At 46.3% G+C, this 15,265-nt stretch overlaps 36 non-coding genes across 36 annotated transcripts; 10 read left to right on the forward strand and 26 right to left on the reverse strand.

Annotated features, from left to right (window-relative positions):
* Window positions 1-455: 455 nt before the first annotated feature.
* Window positions 456-528, reverse strand: trnav-uac (transfer RNA valine (anticodon UAC)). Its single transcript has one exon. It is a non-coding gene; the product is annotated as a tRNA-Val (tRNA).
* A 461-nt stretch (window positions 529-989) lies between these two features.
* On the reverse strand, window positions 990-1,062 carry trnav-uac (transfer RNA valine (anticodon UAC)). The gene has a single exon. It is a non-coding gene; the product is annotated as a tRNA-Val (tRNA).
* Window positions 1,063-1,347: 285 nt separating this feature from the next.
* On the forward strand, window positions 1,348-1,419 carry trnad-guc (transfer RNA aspartic acid (anticodon GUC)). Its single transcript has one exon. It is a non-coding gene; the product is annotated as a tRNA-Asp (tRNA).
* A 104-nt stretch (window positions 1,420-1,523) lies between these two features.
* On the reverse strand, window positions 1,524-1,596 carry trnav-uac (transfer RNA valine (anticodon UAC)). The gene has a single exon. It is a non-coding gene; the product is annotated as a tRNA-Val (tRNA).
* Window positions 1,597-2,057: 461 nt separating this feature from the next.
* On the reverse strand, window positions 2,058-2,130 carry trnav-uac (transfer RNA valine (anticodon UAC)). Its single transcript has one exon. It is a non-coding gene; the product is annotated as a tRNA-Val (tRNA).
* A 461-nt stretch (window positions 2,131-2,591) lies between these two features.
* Window positions 2,592-2,664, reverse strand: trnav-uac (transfer RNA valine (anticodon UAC)). Its single transcript has one exon. It is a non-coding gene; the product is annotated as a tRNA-Val (tRNA).
* A 285-nt stretch (window positions 2,665-2,949) lies between these two features.
* Window positions 2,950-3,021, forward strand: trnad-guc (transfer RNA aspartic acid (anticodon GUC)). The gene has a single exon. It is a non-coding gene; the product is annotated as a tRNA-Asp (tRNA).
* A 104-nt stretch (window positions 3,022-3,125) lies between these two features.
* On the reverse strand, window positions 3,126-3,198 carry trnav-uac (transfer RNA valine (anticodon UAC)). The gene has a single exon. It is a non-coding gene; the product is annotated as a tRNA-Val (tRNA).
* A 285-nt stretch (window positions 3,199-3,483) lies between these two features.
* On the forward strand, window positions 3,484-3,555 carry trnad-guc (transfer RNA aspartic acid (anticodon GUC)). The gene has a single exon. It is a non-coding gene; the product is annotated as a tRNA-Asp (tRNA).
* Window positions 3,556-3,659: 104 nt separating this feature from the next.
* On the reverse strand, window positions 3,660-3,732 carry trnav-uac (transfer RNA valine (anticodon UAC)). The gene has a single exon. It is a non-coding gene; the product is annotated as a tRNA-Val (tRNA).
* A 461-nt stretch (window positions 3,733-4,193) lies between these two features.
* Window positions 4,194-4,266, reverse strand: trnav-uac (transfer RNA valine (anticodon UAC)). Its single transcript has one exon. It is a non-coding gene; the product is annotated as a tRNA-Val (tRNA).
* A 461-nt stretch (window positions 4,267-4,727) lies between these two features.
* On the reverse strand, window positions 4,728-4,800 carry trnav-uac (transfer RNA valine (anticodon UAC)). Its single transcript has one exon. It is a non-coding gene; the product is annotated as a tRNA-Val (tRNA).
* A 285-nt stretch (window positions 4,801-5,085) lies between these two features.
* trnad-guc (transfer RNA aspartic acid (anticodon GUC)) lies at window positions 5,086-5,157 on the forward strand. The gene has a single exon. It is a non-coding gene; the product is annotated as a tRNA-Asp (tRNA).
* Window positions 5,158-5,261: 104 nt separating this feature from the next.
* Window positions 5,262-5,334, reverse strand: trnav-uac (transfer RNA valine (anticodon UAC)). The gene has a single exon. It is a non-coding gene; the product is annotated as a tRNA-Val (tRNA).
* Window positions 5,335-5,795: 461 nt separating this feature from the next.
* Window positions 5,796-5,868, reverse strand: trnav-uac (transfer RNA valine (anticodon UAC)). Its single transcript has one exon. It is a non-coding gene; the product is annotated as a tRNA-Val (tRNA).
* A 1,683-nt stretch (window positions 5,869-7,551) lies between these two features.
* trnav-uac (transfer RNA valine (anticodon UAC)) lies at window positions 7,552-7,624 on the reverse strand. The gene has a single exon. It is a non-coding gene; the product is annotated as a tRNA-Val (tRNA).
* Window positions 7,625-7,909: 285 nt separating this feature from the next.
* trnad-guc (transfer RNA aspartic acid (anticodon GUC)) lies at window positions 7,910-7,981 on the forward strand. The gene has a single exon. It is a non-coding gene; the product is annotated as a tRNA-Asp (tRNA).
* A 104-nt stretch (window positions 7,982-8,085) lies between these two features.
* trnav-uac (transfer RNA valine (anticodon UAC)) lies at window positions 8,086-8,158 on the reverse strand. Its single transcript has one exon. It is a non-coding gene; the product is annotated as a tRNA-Val (tRNA).
* A 461-nt stretch (window positions 8,159-8,619) lies between these two features.
* trnav-uac (transfer RNA valine (anticodon UAC)) lies at window positions 8,620-8,692 on the reverse strand. Its single transcript has one exon. It is a non-coding gene; the product is annotated as a tRNA-Val (tRNA).
* A 285-nt stretch (window positions 8,693-8,977) lies between these two features.
* Window positions 8,978-9,049, forward strand: trnad-guc (transfer RNA aspartic acid (anticodon GUC)). The gene has a single exon. It is a non-coding gene; the product is annotated as a tRNA-Asp (tRNA).
* Window positions 9,050-9,153: 104 nt separating this feature from the next.
* On the reverse strand, window positions 9,154-9,226 carry trnav-uac (transfer RNA valine (anticodon UAC)). The gene has a single exon. It is a non-coding gene; the product is annotated as a tRNA-Val (tRNA).
* A 461-nt stretch (window positions 9,227-9,687) lies between these two features.
* Window positions 9,688-9,760, reverse strand: trnav-uac (transfer RNA valine (anticodon UAC)). The gene has a single exon. It is a non-coding gene; the product is annotated as a tRNA-Val (tRNA).
* Window positions 9,761-10,221: 461 nt separating this feature from the next.
* trnav-uac (transfer RNA valine (anticodon UAC)) lies at window positions 10,222-10,294 on the reverse strand. The gene has a single exon. It is a non-coding gene; the product is annotated as a tRNA-Val (tRNA).
* Window positions 10,295-10,579: 285 nt separating this feature from the next.
* On the forward strand, window positions 10,580-10,651 carry trnad-guc (transfer RNA aspartic acid (anticodon GUC)). The gene has a single exon. It is a non-coding gene; the product is annotated as a tRNA-Asp (tRNA).
* A 104-nt stretch (window positions 10,652-10,755) lies between these two features.
* trnav-uac (transfer RNA valine (anticodon UAC)) lies at window positions 10,756-10,828 on the reverse strand. The gene has a single exon. It is a non-coding gene; the product is annotated as a tRNA-Val (tRNA).
* Window positions 10,829-11,289: 461 nt separating this feature from the next.
* trnav-uac (transfer RNA valine (anticodon UAC)) lies at window positions 11,290-11,362 on the reverse strand. Its single transcript has one exon. It is a non-coding gene; the product is annotated as a tRNA-Val (tRNA).
* A 461-nt stretch (window positions 11,363-11,823) lies between these two features.
* On the reverse strand, window positions 11,824-11,896 carry trnav-uac (transfer RNA valine (anticodon UAC)). Its single transcript has one exon. It is a non-coding gene; the product is annotated as a tRNA-Val (tRNA).
* Window positions 11,897-12,181: 285 nt separating this feature from the next.
* Window positions 12,182-12,253, forward strand: trnad-guc (transfer RNA aspartic acid (anticodon GUC)). Its single transcript has one exon. It is a non-coding gene; the product is annotated as a tRNA-Asp (tRNA).
* A 104-nt stretch (window positions 12,254-12,357) lies between these two features.
* trnav-uac (transfer RNA valine (anticodon UAC)) lies at window positions 12,358-12,430 on the reverse strand. Its single transcript has one exon. It is a non-coding gene; the product is annotated as a tRNA-Val (tRNA).
* Window positions 12,431-12,891: 461 nt separating this feature from the next.
* On the reverse strand, window positions 12,892-12,964 carry trnav-uac (transfer RNA valine (anticodon UAC)). The gene has a single exon. It is a non-coding gene; the product is annotated as a tRNA-Val (tRNA).
* A 285-nt stretch (window positions 12,965-13,249) lies between these two features.
* On the forward strand, window positions 13,250-13,321 carry trnad-guc (transfer RNA aspartic acid (anticodon GUC)). Its single transcript has one exon. It is a non-coding gene; the product is annotated as a tRNA-Asp (tRNA).
* A 104-nt stretch (window positions 13,322-13,425) lies between these two features.
* trnav-uac (transfer RNA valine (anticodon UAC)) lies at window positions 13,426-13,498 on the reverse strand. Its single transcript has one exon. It is a non-coding gene; the product is annotated as a tRNA-Val (tRNA).
* Window positions 13,499-13,959: 461 nt separating this feature from the next.
* trnav-uac (transfer RNA valine (anticodon UAC)) lies at window positions 13,960-14,032 on the reverse strand. The gene has a single exon. It is a non-coding gene; the product is annotated as a tRNA-Val (tRNA).
* A 461-nt stretch (window positions 14,033-14,493) lies between these two features.
* trnav-uac (transfer RNA valine (anticodon UAC)) lies at window positions 14,494-14,566 on the reverse strand. The gene has a single exon. It is a non-coding gene; the product is annotated as a tRNA-Val (tRNA).
* Window positions 14,567-14,851: 285 nt separating this feature from the next.
* trnad-guc (transfer RNA aspartic acid (anticodon GUC)) lies at window positions 14,852-14,923 on the forward strand. The gene has a single exon. It is a non-coding gene; the product is annotated as a tRNA-Asp (tRNA).
* Window positions 14,924-15,027: 104 nt separating this feature from the next.
* On the reverse strand, window positions 15,028-15,100 carry trnav-uac (transfer RNA valine (anticodon UAC)). Its single transcript has one exon. It is a non-coding gene; the product is annotated as a tRNA-Val (tRNA).
* Between the last annotated feature and the right edge of the window lie 165 nt (window positions 15,101-15,265).

Below are 15,265 nucleotides of genomic sequence, written 5' to 3' on the forward strand. Positions count from 1 at the left end.
TAGGTTTCTTTTAAACATATGCCTGCTCTTTGCGGAAGATCTTGATCTGATGGCTTCATCATGACTTGACCGTCATCACTATGCTACAGTTTAAAGTCAGTTCTAAAGCGGTCGGGATGAGAATCAATCCCTACATGTACGAGGCTGTGGTTTTCCGCTAGGAAGTTGAGGACTGATCAAATCCAGCCAGGACTGAATTTTTGCCGGAAGGGAAAGTGTTCAAGTGCGTACCTTCTCTTCACAACGGCCAGAAATCTGGCATAAGGATTTCAGAGTGATTCCTCGTTAGTATATTGGACAGTATCTCTGCCTGTCACGCAGAAGACCAGGTTTCGATTCCCTGACGGGGAGAGTCTTCGTCAAACAGTAAGCGTATAGTCAGACTGGAAGCGTAGTGTTTTTTAATTGACCAAGTGAATAATTTTCTTTTGCAGACAGGGCGGGAAAAAGGTCAATGTTTCCACCCAGTTTCGAACTGGGGACCTTTCGCGTGTAAGGCGAACGTGATAACCACTACACTACGGAAACCACAGCTAGGTTTCTTTTGAACATATGCCTGCTCTTTGCGGAAGATCTTGATCTGATGGCTTCATCATGACTTGACCTTCATCACTATGCTACAGTTTGACGTCAGTTCTAAAGCGGTCGGGATGAGAATCAATTCCTACATGTACGAGGCTGTGGTTTTCCGCTAGGAAGTTGAGGACTGATCAAACCCAGCCAGGACTGAATTTTCGCCGGAAGGGAAAGTGTTCAAGTGCGTACCTTCTCTTCACCACGGCCAGAAATCTGGCATAAGGATTTCAGAGTGATTCCTCGTTAGTATAGTGGACAGTATCTCTGCCTGTCATGCAGAAGACCAGGTTTCGATTCCCTGACGGGGAGAGTCTTCGTCAAACAGTAAGCGTATGCTCAGACTGGAAGCGTAGTCTTTTTTAATTGACGAAGTGAATAATTTTCTTTTGCAGAGAAGGCGGGATAAAGGTCAATGTTTCCGCCCAGTTTCGAACTGGGGACCTTTCGCGTGTAAGGCGAACGTGATAACCACTACACTACAAAAACCACGGCTAGGTTTCTCTTGAACATATCCCTGCTCTTTGCGGAAGATCTTGATCTGATGGCTTCATCATGACTTGACCTTCATCACTATGCTACAGTTTGACGTCAGTTCTAAAGCGGTCGGGATGAGAATCAATTCCTACATGTACGAGGCTGTGGTTTTCCGCTAGGAAGTTGAGGACTGATCAAACCCAGCCAGGACTGAATTTTTGCCGGAAGGGAAAGTGTTCAAGTGCGTACCTTCTCTTCACAACGGCTAGAAATCTGGCATAAGGATTTCAGAGTGATTCCTCGTTAGTATAGTGGACAGTATCTCTGCCTGTCATGCAGAAGACCAGGGTTCGATTCCCTGACGGGGAGAGTCTTCGTCAAACAGTAAGCGTATAGTCAGACTGGAAGCGTAGTCTTTTTTAATTGACCAAGTGAATAATTTTCTTTTGCAGACAGGGCGGGAAAAAGGTCAATGTTTCCGCCCAGGTTCGAACTGGGGACCTTCCGCGTGTAAGGCGAACGTGATAACCACTACACTACGGAAACCACAGCTAGGTTTCTTTTAAACATATGCCTGCTCTTTGCGGAAGATCTTGATCTGATGGCTTCATCATGACTTGACCGTCATCACTATGCTACAGTTTAAAGTCAGTTCTAAAGCGGTCGGGATGAGAATCAATCCCTACATGTACGAGGCTGTGGTTTTCCGCTAGGAAGTTGAGGACTGATCAAATCCAGCCAGGACTGAATTTTCGCCGGAAGGGAAAGTGTTCAAGTGCGTACCTTCTCTTCACAACGGCCAGAAATCTGGCATAAGGATTTCAGAGTGATTCCTCGTTAGTATAGTGGACAGTATCTCTGCCTGTCACGCAGAAGACCAGGTTTCGATTCCCTGACGGGGAGAGTCTTCGTCAAACAGTAAGCGTATAGTCAGACTGGAAGCGTAGTCTTTTTTAATTGACCAAGTGAATAATTTTCTTTTGCAGACAGGGCGGGAAAAAGGTCAATGTTTCCGCCCAGTTTCGAACTGGGGACCTTTCGCGTGTAAGGCGAACGTGATAACCACTACACTACGGAAACCACAGCTAGGTTTCTTTTGAACATATGCCTGCTCTTTGCGGAAGATCTTGATCTGATGGCTTCATCATGACTTGACCTTCATCACTATGCTACAGTTTGACGTCAGTTCTAAAGCGGTCGGGATGAGAATCAATCCCTACATGTACGAGGCTGTGGTTTTCCGCTAGGAAGTTGAGGACTGATCAAATCCAGCCAGGACTGAATTTTTGCCGGAAGGGAAAGTGTTCAAGTGCGTACCTTCTCTTCACAACGGCCAGAAATCTGGCATAAGGATTTCAGAGTGATTCCTCCTTAGTATATTGGACAGTATCTCTGCCTGTCACGCAGAAGACCAGGTTTCGATTCCCTGACGGGGAGAGTCTTCGTCAAACAGTAAGCGTATAGTCAGACTGGAAGCGTAGTGTTTTTTAATTGACCAAGTGAATAATTTTCTTTTGCAGACAGGGCGGGAAAAAGGTCAATGTTTCCACCCAGTTTCGAACTGGGGACCTTTCGCGTGTAAGGCGAACGTGATAACCACTACACTACGGAAACCACAGCTAGGTTTCTTTTGAACATATGCCTGCTCTTTGCGGAAGATCTTGATCTGATGGCTTCATCATGACTTGACCTTCATCACTATGCTACAGTTTGACGTCAGTTCTAAAGCGGTCGGGATGAGAATCAATTCCTACATGTACGAGGCTGTGGTTTTCCGCTAGGAAGTTGAGGACTGATCAAACCCAGCCAGGACTGAATTTTTGCCGGAAGGGAAAGTGTTCAAGTGCGTACCTTCTCTTCACAACGGCTAGAAATCTGGCATAAGGATTTCAGAGTGATTCCTCGTTAGTATAGTGGACAGTATCTCTGCCTGTCATGCAGAAGACCAGGGTTCGATTCCCTGACGGGGAGAGTCTTCGTCAAACAGTAAGCGTATAGTCAGACTGGAAGCGTAGTCTTTTTTAATTGACCAAGTGAATAATTTTCTTTTGCAGAGAAGGCGGGATAAAGGTCAATGTTTCCGCCCAGTTTCGAACTGGGGACCTTTCGCGTGTAAGGCGAACGTGATAACCACTACACTACAAAAACCACGGCTAGGTTTCTCTTGAACATATCCCTGCTCTTTGCGGAAGATCTTGATCTGATGGCTTCATCATGACTTGACCTTCATCACTATGCTACAGTTTGACGTCAGTTCTAAAGCGGTCGGGATGAGAATCAATTCCTACATGTACGAGGCTGTGGTTTTCCGCTAGGAAGTTGAGGACTGATCAAACCCAGCCAGGACTGAATTTTTGCCGGAAGGGAAAGTGTTCAAGTGCGTACCTTCTCTTCACAACGGCCAGAAATCTGGCATAAGGATTTCAGAGTGATTCCTCGTTAGTATAGTGGACAGTATCTCTGCCTGTCATGCAGAAGACCAGGGTTCGATTCCCTGACGGGGAGAGTCTTCGTCAAACAGTAAGCGTATAGTCAGACTGGAAGCGTAGTCTTTTTTAATTGACCAAGTGAATAATTTTCTTTTGCAGACAGGGCGGGAAAAAGGTCAATGTTTCCGCCCATGTTCGAACTGGGGACCTTCCGCGTGTAAGGCGAACGTGATAACCACTACACTACGGAAACCACAGCTAGGTTTCTTTTAAACATATGCCTGCTCTTTGCGGAAGATCTTGATCTGATGGCTTCATCATGACTTGACCGTCATCACTATGCTACAGTTTAAAGTCAGTTCTAAAGCGGTCGGGATGAGAATCAATCCCTACATGTACGAGGCTGTGGTTTTCCGCTAGGAAGTTGAGGACTGATCAAATCCAGCCAGGACTGAATTTTTGCCGGAAGGGAAAGTGTTCAAATGCGTACCTTCTCTTCACAACGGCCAGAAATCTGGCATAAGGATTTCAGAGTGATTCCTCGTTAGTATATTGGACAGTATCTCTGCCTGTCACGCAGAAGACCAGGTTTCGATTCCCTGACGGGGAGAGTCTTCGTCAAACAGTAAGCGTATAGTCAGACTGGAAGCGTAGTGTTTTTTAATTGACCAAGTGAATAATTTTCTTTTGCAGACAGGGCGGGAAAAAGGTCAATGTTTCCACCCAGTTTCGAACTGGGGACCTTTCGCGTGTAAGGCGAACGTGATAACCACTACACTACGGAAACCACAGCTAGGTTTCTTTTGAACATATGCCTGCTCTTTGCGGAAGATCTTGATCTGATGGCTTCATCATGACTTGACCTTCATCACTATGCTACAGTTTGACGTCAGTTCTAAAGCGGTCGGGATGAGAATCAATTCCTACATGTACGAGGCTGTGGTTTTCCGCTAGGAAGTTGAGGACTGATCAAACCCAGCCAGGACTGAATTTTCGCCGGAAGGGAAAGTGTTCAAGTGCGTACCTTCTCTTCACCACGGCCAGAAATCTGGCATAAGGATTTCAGAGTGATTCCTCGTTAGTATAGTGGACAGTATCTCTGCCTGTCATGCAGAAGACCAGGTTTCGATTCCCTGACGGGGAGAGTCTTCGTCAAACAGTAAGCGTATGCTCAGACTGGAAGCGTAGTCTTTTTTAATTGACGAAGTGAATAATTTTCTTTTGCAGAGAAGGCGGGATAAAGGTCAATGTTTCCGCCCAGTTTCGAACTGGGGACCTTTCGCGTGTAAGGCGAACGTGATAACCACTACACTACAAAAACCACGGCTAGGTTTCTCTTGAACATATCCCTGCTCTTTGCGGAAGATCTTGATCTGATGGCTTCATCATGACTTGACCTTCATCACTATGCTACAGTTTGACGTCAGTTCTAAAGCGGTCGGGATGAGAATCAATTCCTACATGTACGAGGCTGTGGTTTTCCGCTAGGAAGTTGAGGACTGATCAAACCCAGCCAGGACTGAATTTTTGCCGGAAGGGAAAGTGTTCAAGTGCGTACCTTCTCTTCACAACGGCTAGAAATCTGGCATAAGGATTTCAGAGTGATTCCTCGTTAGTATAGTGGACAGTATCTCTGCCTGTCATGCAGAAGACCAGGGTTCGATTCCCTGACGGGGAGAGTCTTCGTCAAACAGTAAGCGTATAGTCAGACTGGAAGCGTAGTCTTTTTTAATTGACCAAGTGAATAATTTTCTTTTGCAGACAGGGCGGGAAAAAGGTCAATGTTTCCGCCCAGGTTCGAACTGGGGACCTTCCGCGTGTAAGGCGAACGTGATAACCACTACACTACGGAAACCACAGCTAGGTTTCTTTTAAACATATGCCTGCTCTTTGCGGAAGATCTTGATCTGATGGCTTCATCATGACTTGACCGTCATCACTATGCTACAGTTTAAAGTCAGTTCTAAAGCGGTCGGGATGAGAATCAATCCCTACATGTACGAGGCTGTGGTTTTCCGCTAGGAAGTTGAGGACTGATCAAATCCAGCCAGGACTGAATTTTCGCCGGAAGGGAAAGTGTTCAAGTGCGTACCTTCTCTTCACAACGGCCAGAAATCTGGCATAAGGATTTCAGAGTGATTCCTCGTTAGTATAGTGGACAGTATCTCTGCCTGTCACGCAGAAGACCAGGTTTCGATTCCCTGACGGGGAGAGTCTTCGTCAAACAGTAAGCGTATAGTCAGACTGGAAGCGTAGTCTTTTTTAATTGACCAAGTGAATAATTTTCTTTTGCAGACAGGGCGGGAAAAAGGTCAATGTTTCCGCCCAGTTTCGAACTGGGGACCTTTCGCGTGTAAGGCGAACGTGATAACCACTACACTACGGAAACCACAGCTAGGTTTCTTTTGAACATACACTCACCGGCCACTTTATTAGGTACCCCATGCTAGTAACGGGTTGGACCCCCTTTTGCCTTCAGAACTGCCTCAATTCTTCGTGGCATAGATTCAACAAGGTGCTGGAAGCATTCTTCAGGGAGTTTGGTCCATATTGACATGATGGCATCACACAGTTGCCGCAGATTTGTCGGCTGCACATCCATGATGCGAATCTCCCGTTCCACCACATCCCAAAGATGCTCTATTGGATTGAGATCTGGTGATTGTGGAGGCCATTTGAGTACAGCGAACTCATTGTCATGTTCAAGAAACCAGTCTGAGATGATTCCAGCTTTATGACATGGCGCATTATCCTGCTGAAAGTAGCCATCAGAAGTTGGGTACATTGTGGTCATAAAGGGATGGACATGGTCAGCAACAATACTCAGGTAGGCTGTGGCGTTGCAACGATGCTCAATTGGTACCAAGGGCCCAAAGAGTGCCAAGAAAATATTCCCCACACCATGACACCACCACCACCAGCCTGAACCGTTGATACAAGGCAGGATGGATCCATGCTTTCATGTTGTAGACGCCAAATTCTGACCCTACCATCCGAATGTCGCAGCAGAAATCGAGACTCATCAGACCAGGCAACGTTTTTCCAATCTTCTATTGTCCAATTTCGATGAGCTTGTGCAAATTGTAGCCTCAGTTTCCTGTTCTTAGCTGAAAGGAGTGGCACCCGGTGTGGTCTTCTGCTGCTGTAGCCCATCTGCCTCAAAGTTCGACGTACTGTGCGTTCAGAGATGCTCTTATGCCCACCTTGGTTGTAACGGGTGGTTATTTGAGTCACTGTTGCCCTTCTATCAGCTCGAACCAGTCTGGCCATTCTCCTCTGACCTCTGGCATCAACAAGGCATTTCCGCCCACAGAACTGCCGCTCACTGGATGTTTTTTCTTTTTCTGGCCATTCTCTGTAAACCCTAGAGATGGTTGTGCGTGAAAATCCCAGTAGATTAGCAGTTTCTGAAATACTCAGACCAGCCCTTCTGGCACCAACAATCATGCCACGTTCAAAGTCACTCAAATCACCTTTCTTCCCCATACTGATGCTCGGTTTGAACTGCAGGAGATTGTCTTGACAATGTCTACATGCCTAAATGCACTGAGTTGCCGCCATGTGATTGGCTGCTTAGAAAATAAGTGTTAACGAGCAGTTGGACAGGTGTACCTAATAAAGTGGCCGGTGAGTGTATGCCTGCTCTTTGCGGAAGATCTTGATCTGATGGCTTCATCATGACTTGACCTTCATCACTATGCTACAGTTTGACGTCAGTTCTAAAGCGGTCGGGATGAGAATCAATTCCTACATGTACGAGGCTGTGGTTTTCCGCTAGGAAGTTGAGGACTGATCAAACCCAGCCAGGACTGAATTTTCGCCGGAAGGGAAAGTGTTCAAGTGCGTACCTTCTCTTCACCACGGCCAGAAATCTGGCATAAGGATTTCAGAGTGATTCCTCGTTAGTATAGTGGACAGTATCTCTGCCTGTCATGCAGAAGACCAGGTTTCGATTCCCTGACGGGGAGAGTCTTCGTCAAACAGTAAGCGTATGCTCAGACTGGAAGCGTAGTCTTTTTTAATTGACCAAGTGAATAATTTTCTTTTGCAGAGAAGGCGGGATAAAGGTCAATGTTTCCGCCCAGTTTCGAACTGGGGACCTTTCGCGTGTAAGGCGAACGTGATAACCACTACACTACAAAAACCACGGCTAGGTTTCTCTTGAACATATCCCTGCTCTTTGCGGAAGATCTTGATCTGATGGCTTCATCATGACTTGACCTTCATCACTATGCTACAGTTTGACGTCAGTTCTAAAGCGGTCGGGATGAGAATCAATTCCTACATGTACGAGGCTGTGGTTTTCCGCTAGGAAGTTGAGGACTGATCAAACCCAGCCAGGACTGAATTTTTGCCGGAAGGGAAAGTGTTCAAGTGCGTACCTTCTCTTCACAACGGCCAGAAATCTGGCATAAGGATTTCAGAGTGATTCCTCGTTAGTATAGTGGACAGTATCTCTGCCTGTCATGCAGAAGACCAGGGTTCGATTCCCTGACGGGGAGAGTCTTCGTCAAACAGTAAGCGTATAGTCAGACTGGAAGCGTAGTCTTTTTTAATTGACCAAGTGAATAATTTTCTTTTGCAGACAGGGCGGGAAAAAGGTCAATGTTTCCGCCCAGGTTCGAACTGGGGACCTTCCGCGTGTAAGGCGAACGTGATAACCACTACACTACGGAAACCACAGCTAGGTTTCTTTTGAACATATGCCTGCTCTTTGCGGAAGATCTTGATCTGATGGCTTCATCATGACTTGACCTTCATCACTATGCTACAGTTTGACGTCAGTTCTAAAGCGGTCGGGATGAGAATCAATTCCTACATGTACGAGGCTGTGGTTTTCCGCTAGGAAGTTGAGGACTGATCAAACCCAGCCAGGACTGAATTTTCGCCGGAAGGGAAAGTGTTCAAGTGCGTACCTTCTCTTCACCACGGCCAGAAATCTGGCATAAGGATTTCAGAGTGATTCCTCGTTAGTATAGTGGACAGTATCTCTGCCTGTCATGCAGAAGACCAGGTTTCGATTCCCTGACGGGGAGAGTCTTCGTCAAACAGTAAGCGTATGCTCAGACTGGAAGCGTAGTCTTTTTTAATTGACGAAGTGAATAATTTTCTTTTGCAGAGAAGGCGGGATAAAGGTCAATGTTTCCGCCCAGTTTCGAACTGGGGACCTTTCGCGTGTAAGGCGAACGTGATAACCACTACACTACAAAAACCACGGCTAGGTTTCTCTTGAACATATCCCTGCTCTTTGCGGAAGATCTTGATCTGATGGCTTCATCATGACTTGACCTTCATCACTATGCTACAGTTTGACGTCAGTTCTAAAGCGGTCGGGATGAGAATCAATTCCTACATGTACGAGGCTGTGGTTTTCCGCTAGGAAGTTGAGGACTGATCAAACCCAGCCAGGACTGAATTTTTGCCGGAAGGGAAAGTGTTCAAGTGCGTACCTTCTCTTCACAACGGCTAGAAATCTGGCATAAGGATTTCAGAGTGATTCCTCGTTAGTATAGTGGACAGTATCTCTGCCTGTCATGCAGAAGACCAGGGTTCGATTCCCTGACGGGGAGAGTCTTCGTCAAACAGTAAGCGTATAGTCAGACTGGAAGCGTAGTCTTTTTTAATTGACCAAGTGAATAATTTTCTTTTGCAGACAGGGCGGGAAAAAGGTCAATGTTTCCGCCCAGGTTCGAACTGGGGACCTTCCGCGTGTAAGGCGAACGTGATAACCACTACACTACGGAAACCACAGCTAGGTTTCTTTTAAACATATGCCTGCTCTTTGCGGAAGATCTTGATCTGATGGCTTCATCATGACTTGACCGTCATCACTATGCTACAGTTTAAAGTCAGTTCTAAAGCGGTCGGGATGAGAATCAATCCCTACATGTACGAGGCTGTGGTTTTCCGCTAGGAAGTTGAGGACTGATCAAATCCAGCCAGGACTGAATTTTCGCCGGAAGGGAAAGTGTTCAAGTGCGTACCTTCTCTTCACAACGGCCAGAAATCTGGCATAAGGATTTCAGAGTGATTCCTCGTTAGTATAGTGGACAGTATCTCTGCCTGTCACGCAGAAGACCAGGTTTCGATTCCCTGACGGGGAGAGTCTTCGTCAAACAGTAAGCGTATAGTCAGACTGGAAGCGTAGTCTTTTTTAATTGACCAAGTGAATAATTTTCTTTTGCAGACAGGGCGGGAAAAAGGTCAATGTTTCCGCCCAGTTTCGAACTGGGGACCTTTCGCGTGTAAGGCGAACGTGATAACCACTACACTACGGAAACCACAGCTAGGTTTCTTTTGAACATATGCCTGCTCTTTGCGGAAGATCTTGATCTGATGGCTTCATCATGACTTGACCTTCATCACTATGCTACAGTTTGACGTCAGTTCTAAAGCGGTCGGGATGAGAATCAATTCCTACATGTACGAGGCTGTGGTTTTCCGCTAGGAAGTTGAGGACTGATCAAACCCAGCCAGGACTGAATTTTCGCCGGAAGGGAAAGTGTTCAAGTGCGTACCTTCTCTTCACCACGGCCAGAAATCTGGCATAAGGATTTCAGAGTGATTCCTCGTTAGTATAGTGGACAGTATCTCTGCCTGTCATGCAGAAGACCAGGTTTCGATTCCCTGACGGGGAGAGTCTTCGTCAAACAGTAAGCGTATGCTCAGACTGGAAGCGTAGTCTTTTTTAATTGACCAAGTGAATAATTTTCTTTTGCAGAGAAGACGGGATAAAGGTCAATGTTTCCGCCCAGTTTCGAACTGGGGACCTTTCGCGTGTAAGGCGAACGTGATAACCACTACACTACAAAAACCACGGCTAGGTTTCTCTTGAACATATCCCTGCTCTTTGCGGAAGATCTTGATCTGATGGCTTCATCATGACTTGACCTTCATCACTATGCTACAGTTTGACGTCAGTTCTAAAGCGGTCGGGATGAGAATCAATTCCTACATGTACGAGGCTGTGGTTTTCCGCTAGGAAGTTGAGGACTGATCAAACCCAGCCAGGACTGAATTTTTGCCGGAAGGGAAAGTGTTCAAGTGCGTACCTTCTCTTCACAACGGCCAGAAATCTGGCATAAGGATTTCAGAGTGATTCCTCGTTAGTATAGTGGACAGTATCTCTGCCTGTCATGCAGAAGACCAGGGTTCGATTCCCTGACGGGGAGAGTCTTCGTCAAACAGTAAGCGTATAGTCAGACTGGAAGCGTAGTCTTTTTTAATTGACCAAGTGAATAATTTTCTTTTGCAGACAGGGCGGGAAAAAGGTCAATGTTTCCGCCCAGGTTCGAACTGGGGACCTTCCGCGTGTAAGGCGAACGTGATAACCACTACACTACGGAAACCACAGCTAGGTTTCTTTTAAACATATGCCTGCTCTTTGCGGAAGATCTTGATCTGATGGCTTCATCATGACTTGACCGTCATCACTATGCTACAGTTTAAAGTCAGTTCTAAAGCGGTCGGGATGAGAATCAATCCCTACATGTACGAGGCTGTGGTTTTCCGCTAGGAAGTTGAGGACTGATCAAATCCAGCCAGGACTGAATTTTTGCCGGAAGGGAAAGTGTTCAAGTGCGTACCTTCTCTTCACAACGGCCAGAAATCTGGCATAAGGATTTCAGAGTGATTCCTCGTTAGTATATTGGACAGTATCTCTGCCTGTCACGCAGAAGACCAGGTTTCGATTCCCTGACGGGGAGAGTCTTCGTCAAACAGTAAGCGTATAGTCAGACTGGAAGCGTAGTGTTTTTTAATTGACCAAGTGAATAATTTTCTTTTGCAGACAGGGCGGGAAAAAGGTCAATGTTTCCGCCCAGTTTCGAACTGGGGACCTTTCGCGTGTAAGGCGAACGTGATAACCACTACACTACGGAAACCACAGCTAGGTTTCTTTTGAACATATGCCTGCTCTTTGCGGAAGATCTTGATCTGATGGCTTCATCATGACTTGACCTTCATCACTATGCTACAGTTTGACGTCAGTTCTAAAGCGGTCGGGATGAGAATCAATTCCTACATGTACGAGGCTGTGGTTTTCCGCTAGGAAGTTGAGGACTGATCAAACCCAGCCAGGACTGAATTTTCGCCGGAAGGGAAAGTGTTCAAGTGCGTACCTTCTCTTCACCACGGCCAGAAATCTGGCATAAGGATTTCAGAGTGATTCCTCGTTAGTATAGTGGACAGTATCTCTGCCTGTCATGCAGAAGACCAGGTTTCGATTCCCTGACGGGGAGAGTCTTCGTCAAACAGTAAGCGTATGCTCAGACTGGAAGCGTAGTCTTTTTTAATTGACGAAGTGAATAATTTTCTTTTGCAGAGAAGGCGGGATAAAGGTCAATGTTTCCGCCCAGTTTCGAACTGGGGACCTTTCGCGTGTAAGGCGAACGTGATAACCACTACACTACAAAAACCACGGCTAGGTTTCTCTTGAACATATCCCTGCTCTTTGCGGAAGATCTTGATCTGATGGCTTCATCATGACTTGACCTTCATCACTATGCTACAGTTTGACGTCAGTTCTAAAGCGGTCGGGATGAGAATCAATTCCTACATGTACGAGGCTGTGGTTTTCCGCTAGGAAGTTGAGGACTGATCAAACCCAGCCAGGACTGAATTTTTGCCGGAAGGGAAAGTGTTCAAGTGCGTACCTTCTCTTCACAACGGCTAGAAATCTGGCATAAGGATTTCAGAGTGATTCCTCGTTAGTATAGTGGACAGTATCTCTGCCTGTCATGCAGAAGACCAGGGTTCGATTCCCTGACGGGGAGAGTCTTCGTCAAACAGTAAGCGTATAGTCAGACTGGAAGTGTAGTCTTTTTTAATTGACCAAGTGAATAATTTTCTTTTGCAGACAGGGCGGGAAAAAGGTCAATGTTTCCGCCCAGTTTCGAACTGGGGACCTTTCGCGTGTAAGGCGAACGTGATAACCACTACACTACGGAAACCACAGCTAGGTTTCTTTTGAACATATGCCTGCTCTTTGCGGAAGATCTTGATCTGATGGCTTCATCATGACTTGACCTTCATCACTATGCTACAGTTTGACGTCAGTTCTAAAGCGGTCGGGATGAGAATCAATTCCTACATGTACGAGGCTGTGGCTTTCCGCTAGGAAGTTGAGGACTGATCAAACCCAGCCAGGACTGAATTTTCGCCGGAAGGGAAAGTGTTCAAGTGCGTACCTTCTCTTCACCACGGCCAGAAATCTGTCATAAGGATTTCAGAGTGATTCCTCGTTAGTATAGTGGACAGTATCTCTGCCTGTCATGCAGAAGACCAGGTTTCGATTCCCTGACGGGGAGAGTCTTCGTCAAACAGTAAGCGTATGCTCAGACTGGAAGCGTAGTCTTTTTTAATTGACGAAGTGAATAATTTTCTTTTGCAGAGAAGGCGGGATAAAGGTCAATGTTTCCGCCCAGTTTCGAACTGGGGACCTTTCGCGTGTAAGGCGAACGTGATAACCACTACACTACAAAAACCACGGCTAGGTTTCTCTTGAACATATCCCTGCTCTTTGCGGAAGATCTTGATCTGATGGCTTCATCATGACTTGACCTTCATCACTATGCTACAGTTTGACGTCAGTTCTAAAGCGGTCGGGATGAGAATCAATTCCTACATGTACGAGGCTGTGGTTTTCCGCTAGGAAGTTGAGGACTGATCAAACCCAGCCAGGACTGAATTTTTGCCGGAAGGGAAAGTGTTCAAGTGCGTACCTTCTCTTCACAACGGCCAGAAATCTGGCATAAGGATTTCAGAGTGATTCCTCGTTAGTATAGTGGACAGTATCTCTGCCTGTCATGCAGAAGACCAGGGTTCGATTCCCTGACGGGGAGAGTCTTCGTCAAACAGTAAGCGTATAGTCAGACTGGAAGCGTAGTCTTTTTTAATTGACCAAGTGAATAATTTTCTTTTGCAGACAGGGCGGGAAAAAGGTCAATGTTTCCGCCCAGGTTCGAACTGGGGACCTTCCGCGTGTAAGGCGAACGTGATAACCACTACACTACGGAAACCACAGCTAGGTTTCTTTTAAACATATGCCTGCTCTTTGCGGAAGATCTTGATCTGATGGCTTCATCATGACTTGACCGTCATCACTATGCTACAGTTTAAAGTCAGTTCTAAAGCGGTCGGGATGAGAATCAATCCCTACATGTACGAGGCTGTGGTTTTCCGCTAGGAAGTTGAGGACTGATCAAATCCAGCCAGGACTGAATTTTTGCCGGAAGGGAAAGTGTTCAAGTGCGTACCTTCTCTTCACAACGGCCAGAAATCTGGCATAAGGATTTCAGAGTGATTCCTCGTTAGTATATTGGACAGTATCTCTGCCTGTCACGCAGAAGACCAGGTTTCGATTCCCTGACGGGGAGAGTCTTCGTCAAACAGTAAGCGTATAGTCAGACTGGAAGCGTAGTGTTTTTTAATTGACCAAGTGAATAATTTTCTTTTGCAGACAGGGCGGGAAAAAGGTCAATGTTTCCGCCCAGTTTCGAACTGGGGACCTTTCGCGTGTAAGGCGAACGTGATAACCACTACACTACGGAAACCACAGCTAGGTTTCTTTTGAACATATGCCTGCTCTTTGCGGAAGATCTTGATCTGATGGCTTCATCATGACTTGACCTTCATCACTATGCTACAGTTTGACGTCAGTTCTAAAGCGGTCGGGATGAGAATCAATTCCTACATGTACGAGGCTGTGGTTTTCCGCTAGGAAGTTGAGGACTGATCAAACCCAGCCAGGACTGAATTTTCGCCGGAAGGGAAAGTGTTCAAGTGCGTACCTTCTCTTCACCACGGCCAGAAATCTGGCATAAGGATTTCAGAGTGATTCCTCGTTAGTATAGTGGACAGTATCTCTGCCTGTCATGCAGAAGACCAGGTTTCGATTCCCTGACGGGGAGAGTCTTCGTCAAACAGTAAGCGTATGCTCAGACTGGAAGCGTAGTCTTTTTTAATTGACGAAGTGAATAATTTTCTTTTGCAGAGAAGGCGGGATAAAGGTCAATGTTTCCGCCCAGTTTCGAACTGGGGACCTTTCGCGTGTAAGGCGAACGTGATAACCACTACACTACAAAAACCACGGCTAGGTTTCTCTTGAACATATCCCTGCTCTTTGCGGAAGATCTTGATCTGATGGCTTCATCATGACTTGACCTTCATCACTATGCTACAGTTTGACGTCAGTTCTAAAGCGGTCGGGATGAGAATCAATTCCTACATGTACGAGGCTGTGGTTTTCCGCTAGGAAGTTGAGGACTGATCAAACCCAGCCAGGACTGAATTTTTGCCGGAAGGGAAAGTGTTCAAGTGCGTACCTTCTCTTCACAACGGCTAGAAATCTGGCATAAGGATTTCAGAGTGATTCCTCGTTAGTATAGTGGACAGTATCTCTGCCTGTCATGCAGAAGACCAGGGTTCGATTCCCTGACGGGGAGAGTCTTCGTCAAACAGTAAGCGTATGCTCAGACTGGAAGCGTAGTCTTTTTTAATTGACCAAGTGAATAATTTTCTTTTGCAGAGAAGGCGGGATAAAGGTCAATGTTTCCGCCCAGTTTCGAACTGGGGACCTTTCGCGTGTAAGGCGAACGTGATAACCACTACACTACAAAAACCACGGCTAGGTTTCTCTTGAACATATCCCTGCTCTTTGCGGAAGATCTTGATCTGATGGCTTCATCATGACTTGACCTTCATCACTATGCTACAGTTTGACGTCAGTTCTAAAGCGGTCGGGATGAGAATCAATTCCTACATGTACGAGGCTGTGGTTTTCCGCT

This window comes from Pungitius pungitius, unplaced genomic scaffold (genome assembly GCF_949316345.1).
Source record: "Pungitius pungitius unplaced genomic scaffold, fPunPun2.1 scaffold_44, whole genome shotgun sequence".
Lineage (NCBI taxonomy): Eukaryota > Metazoa > Chordata > Actinopteri > Perciformes > Gasterosteidae > Pungitius > Pungitius pungitius.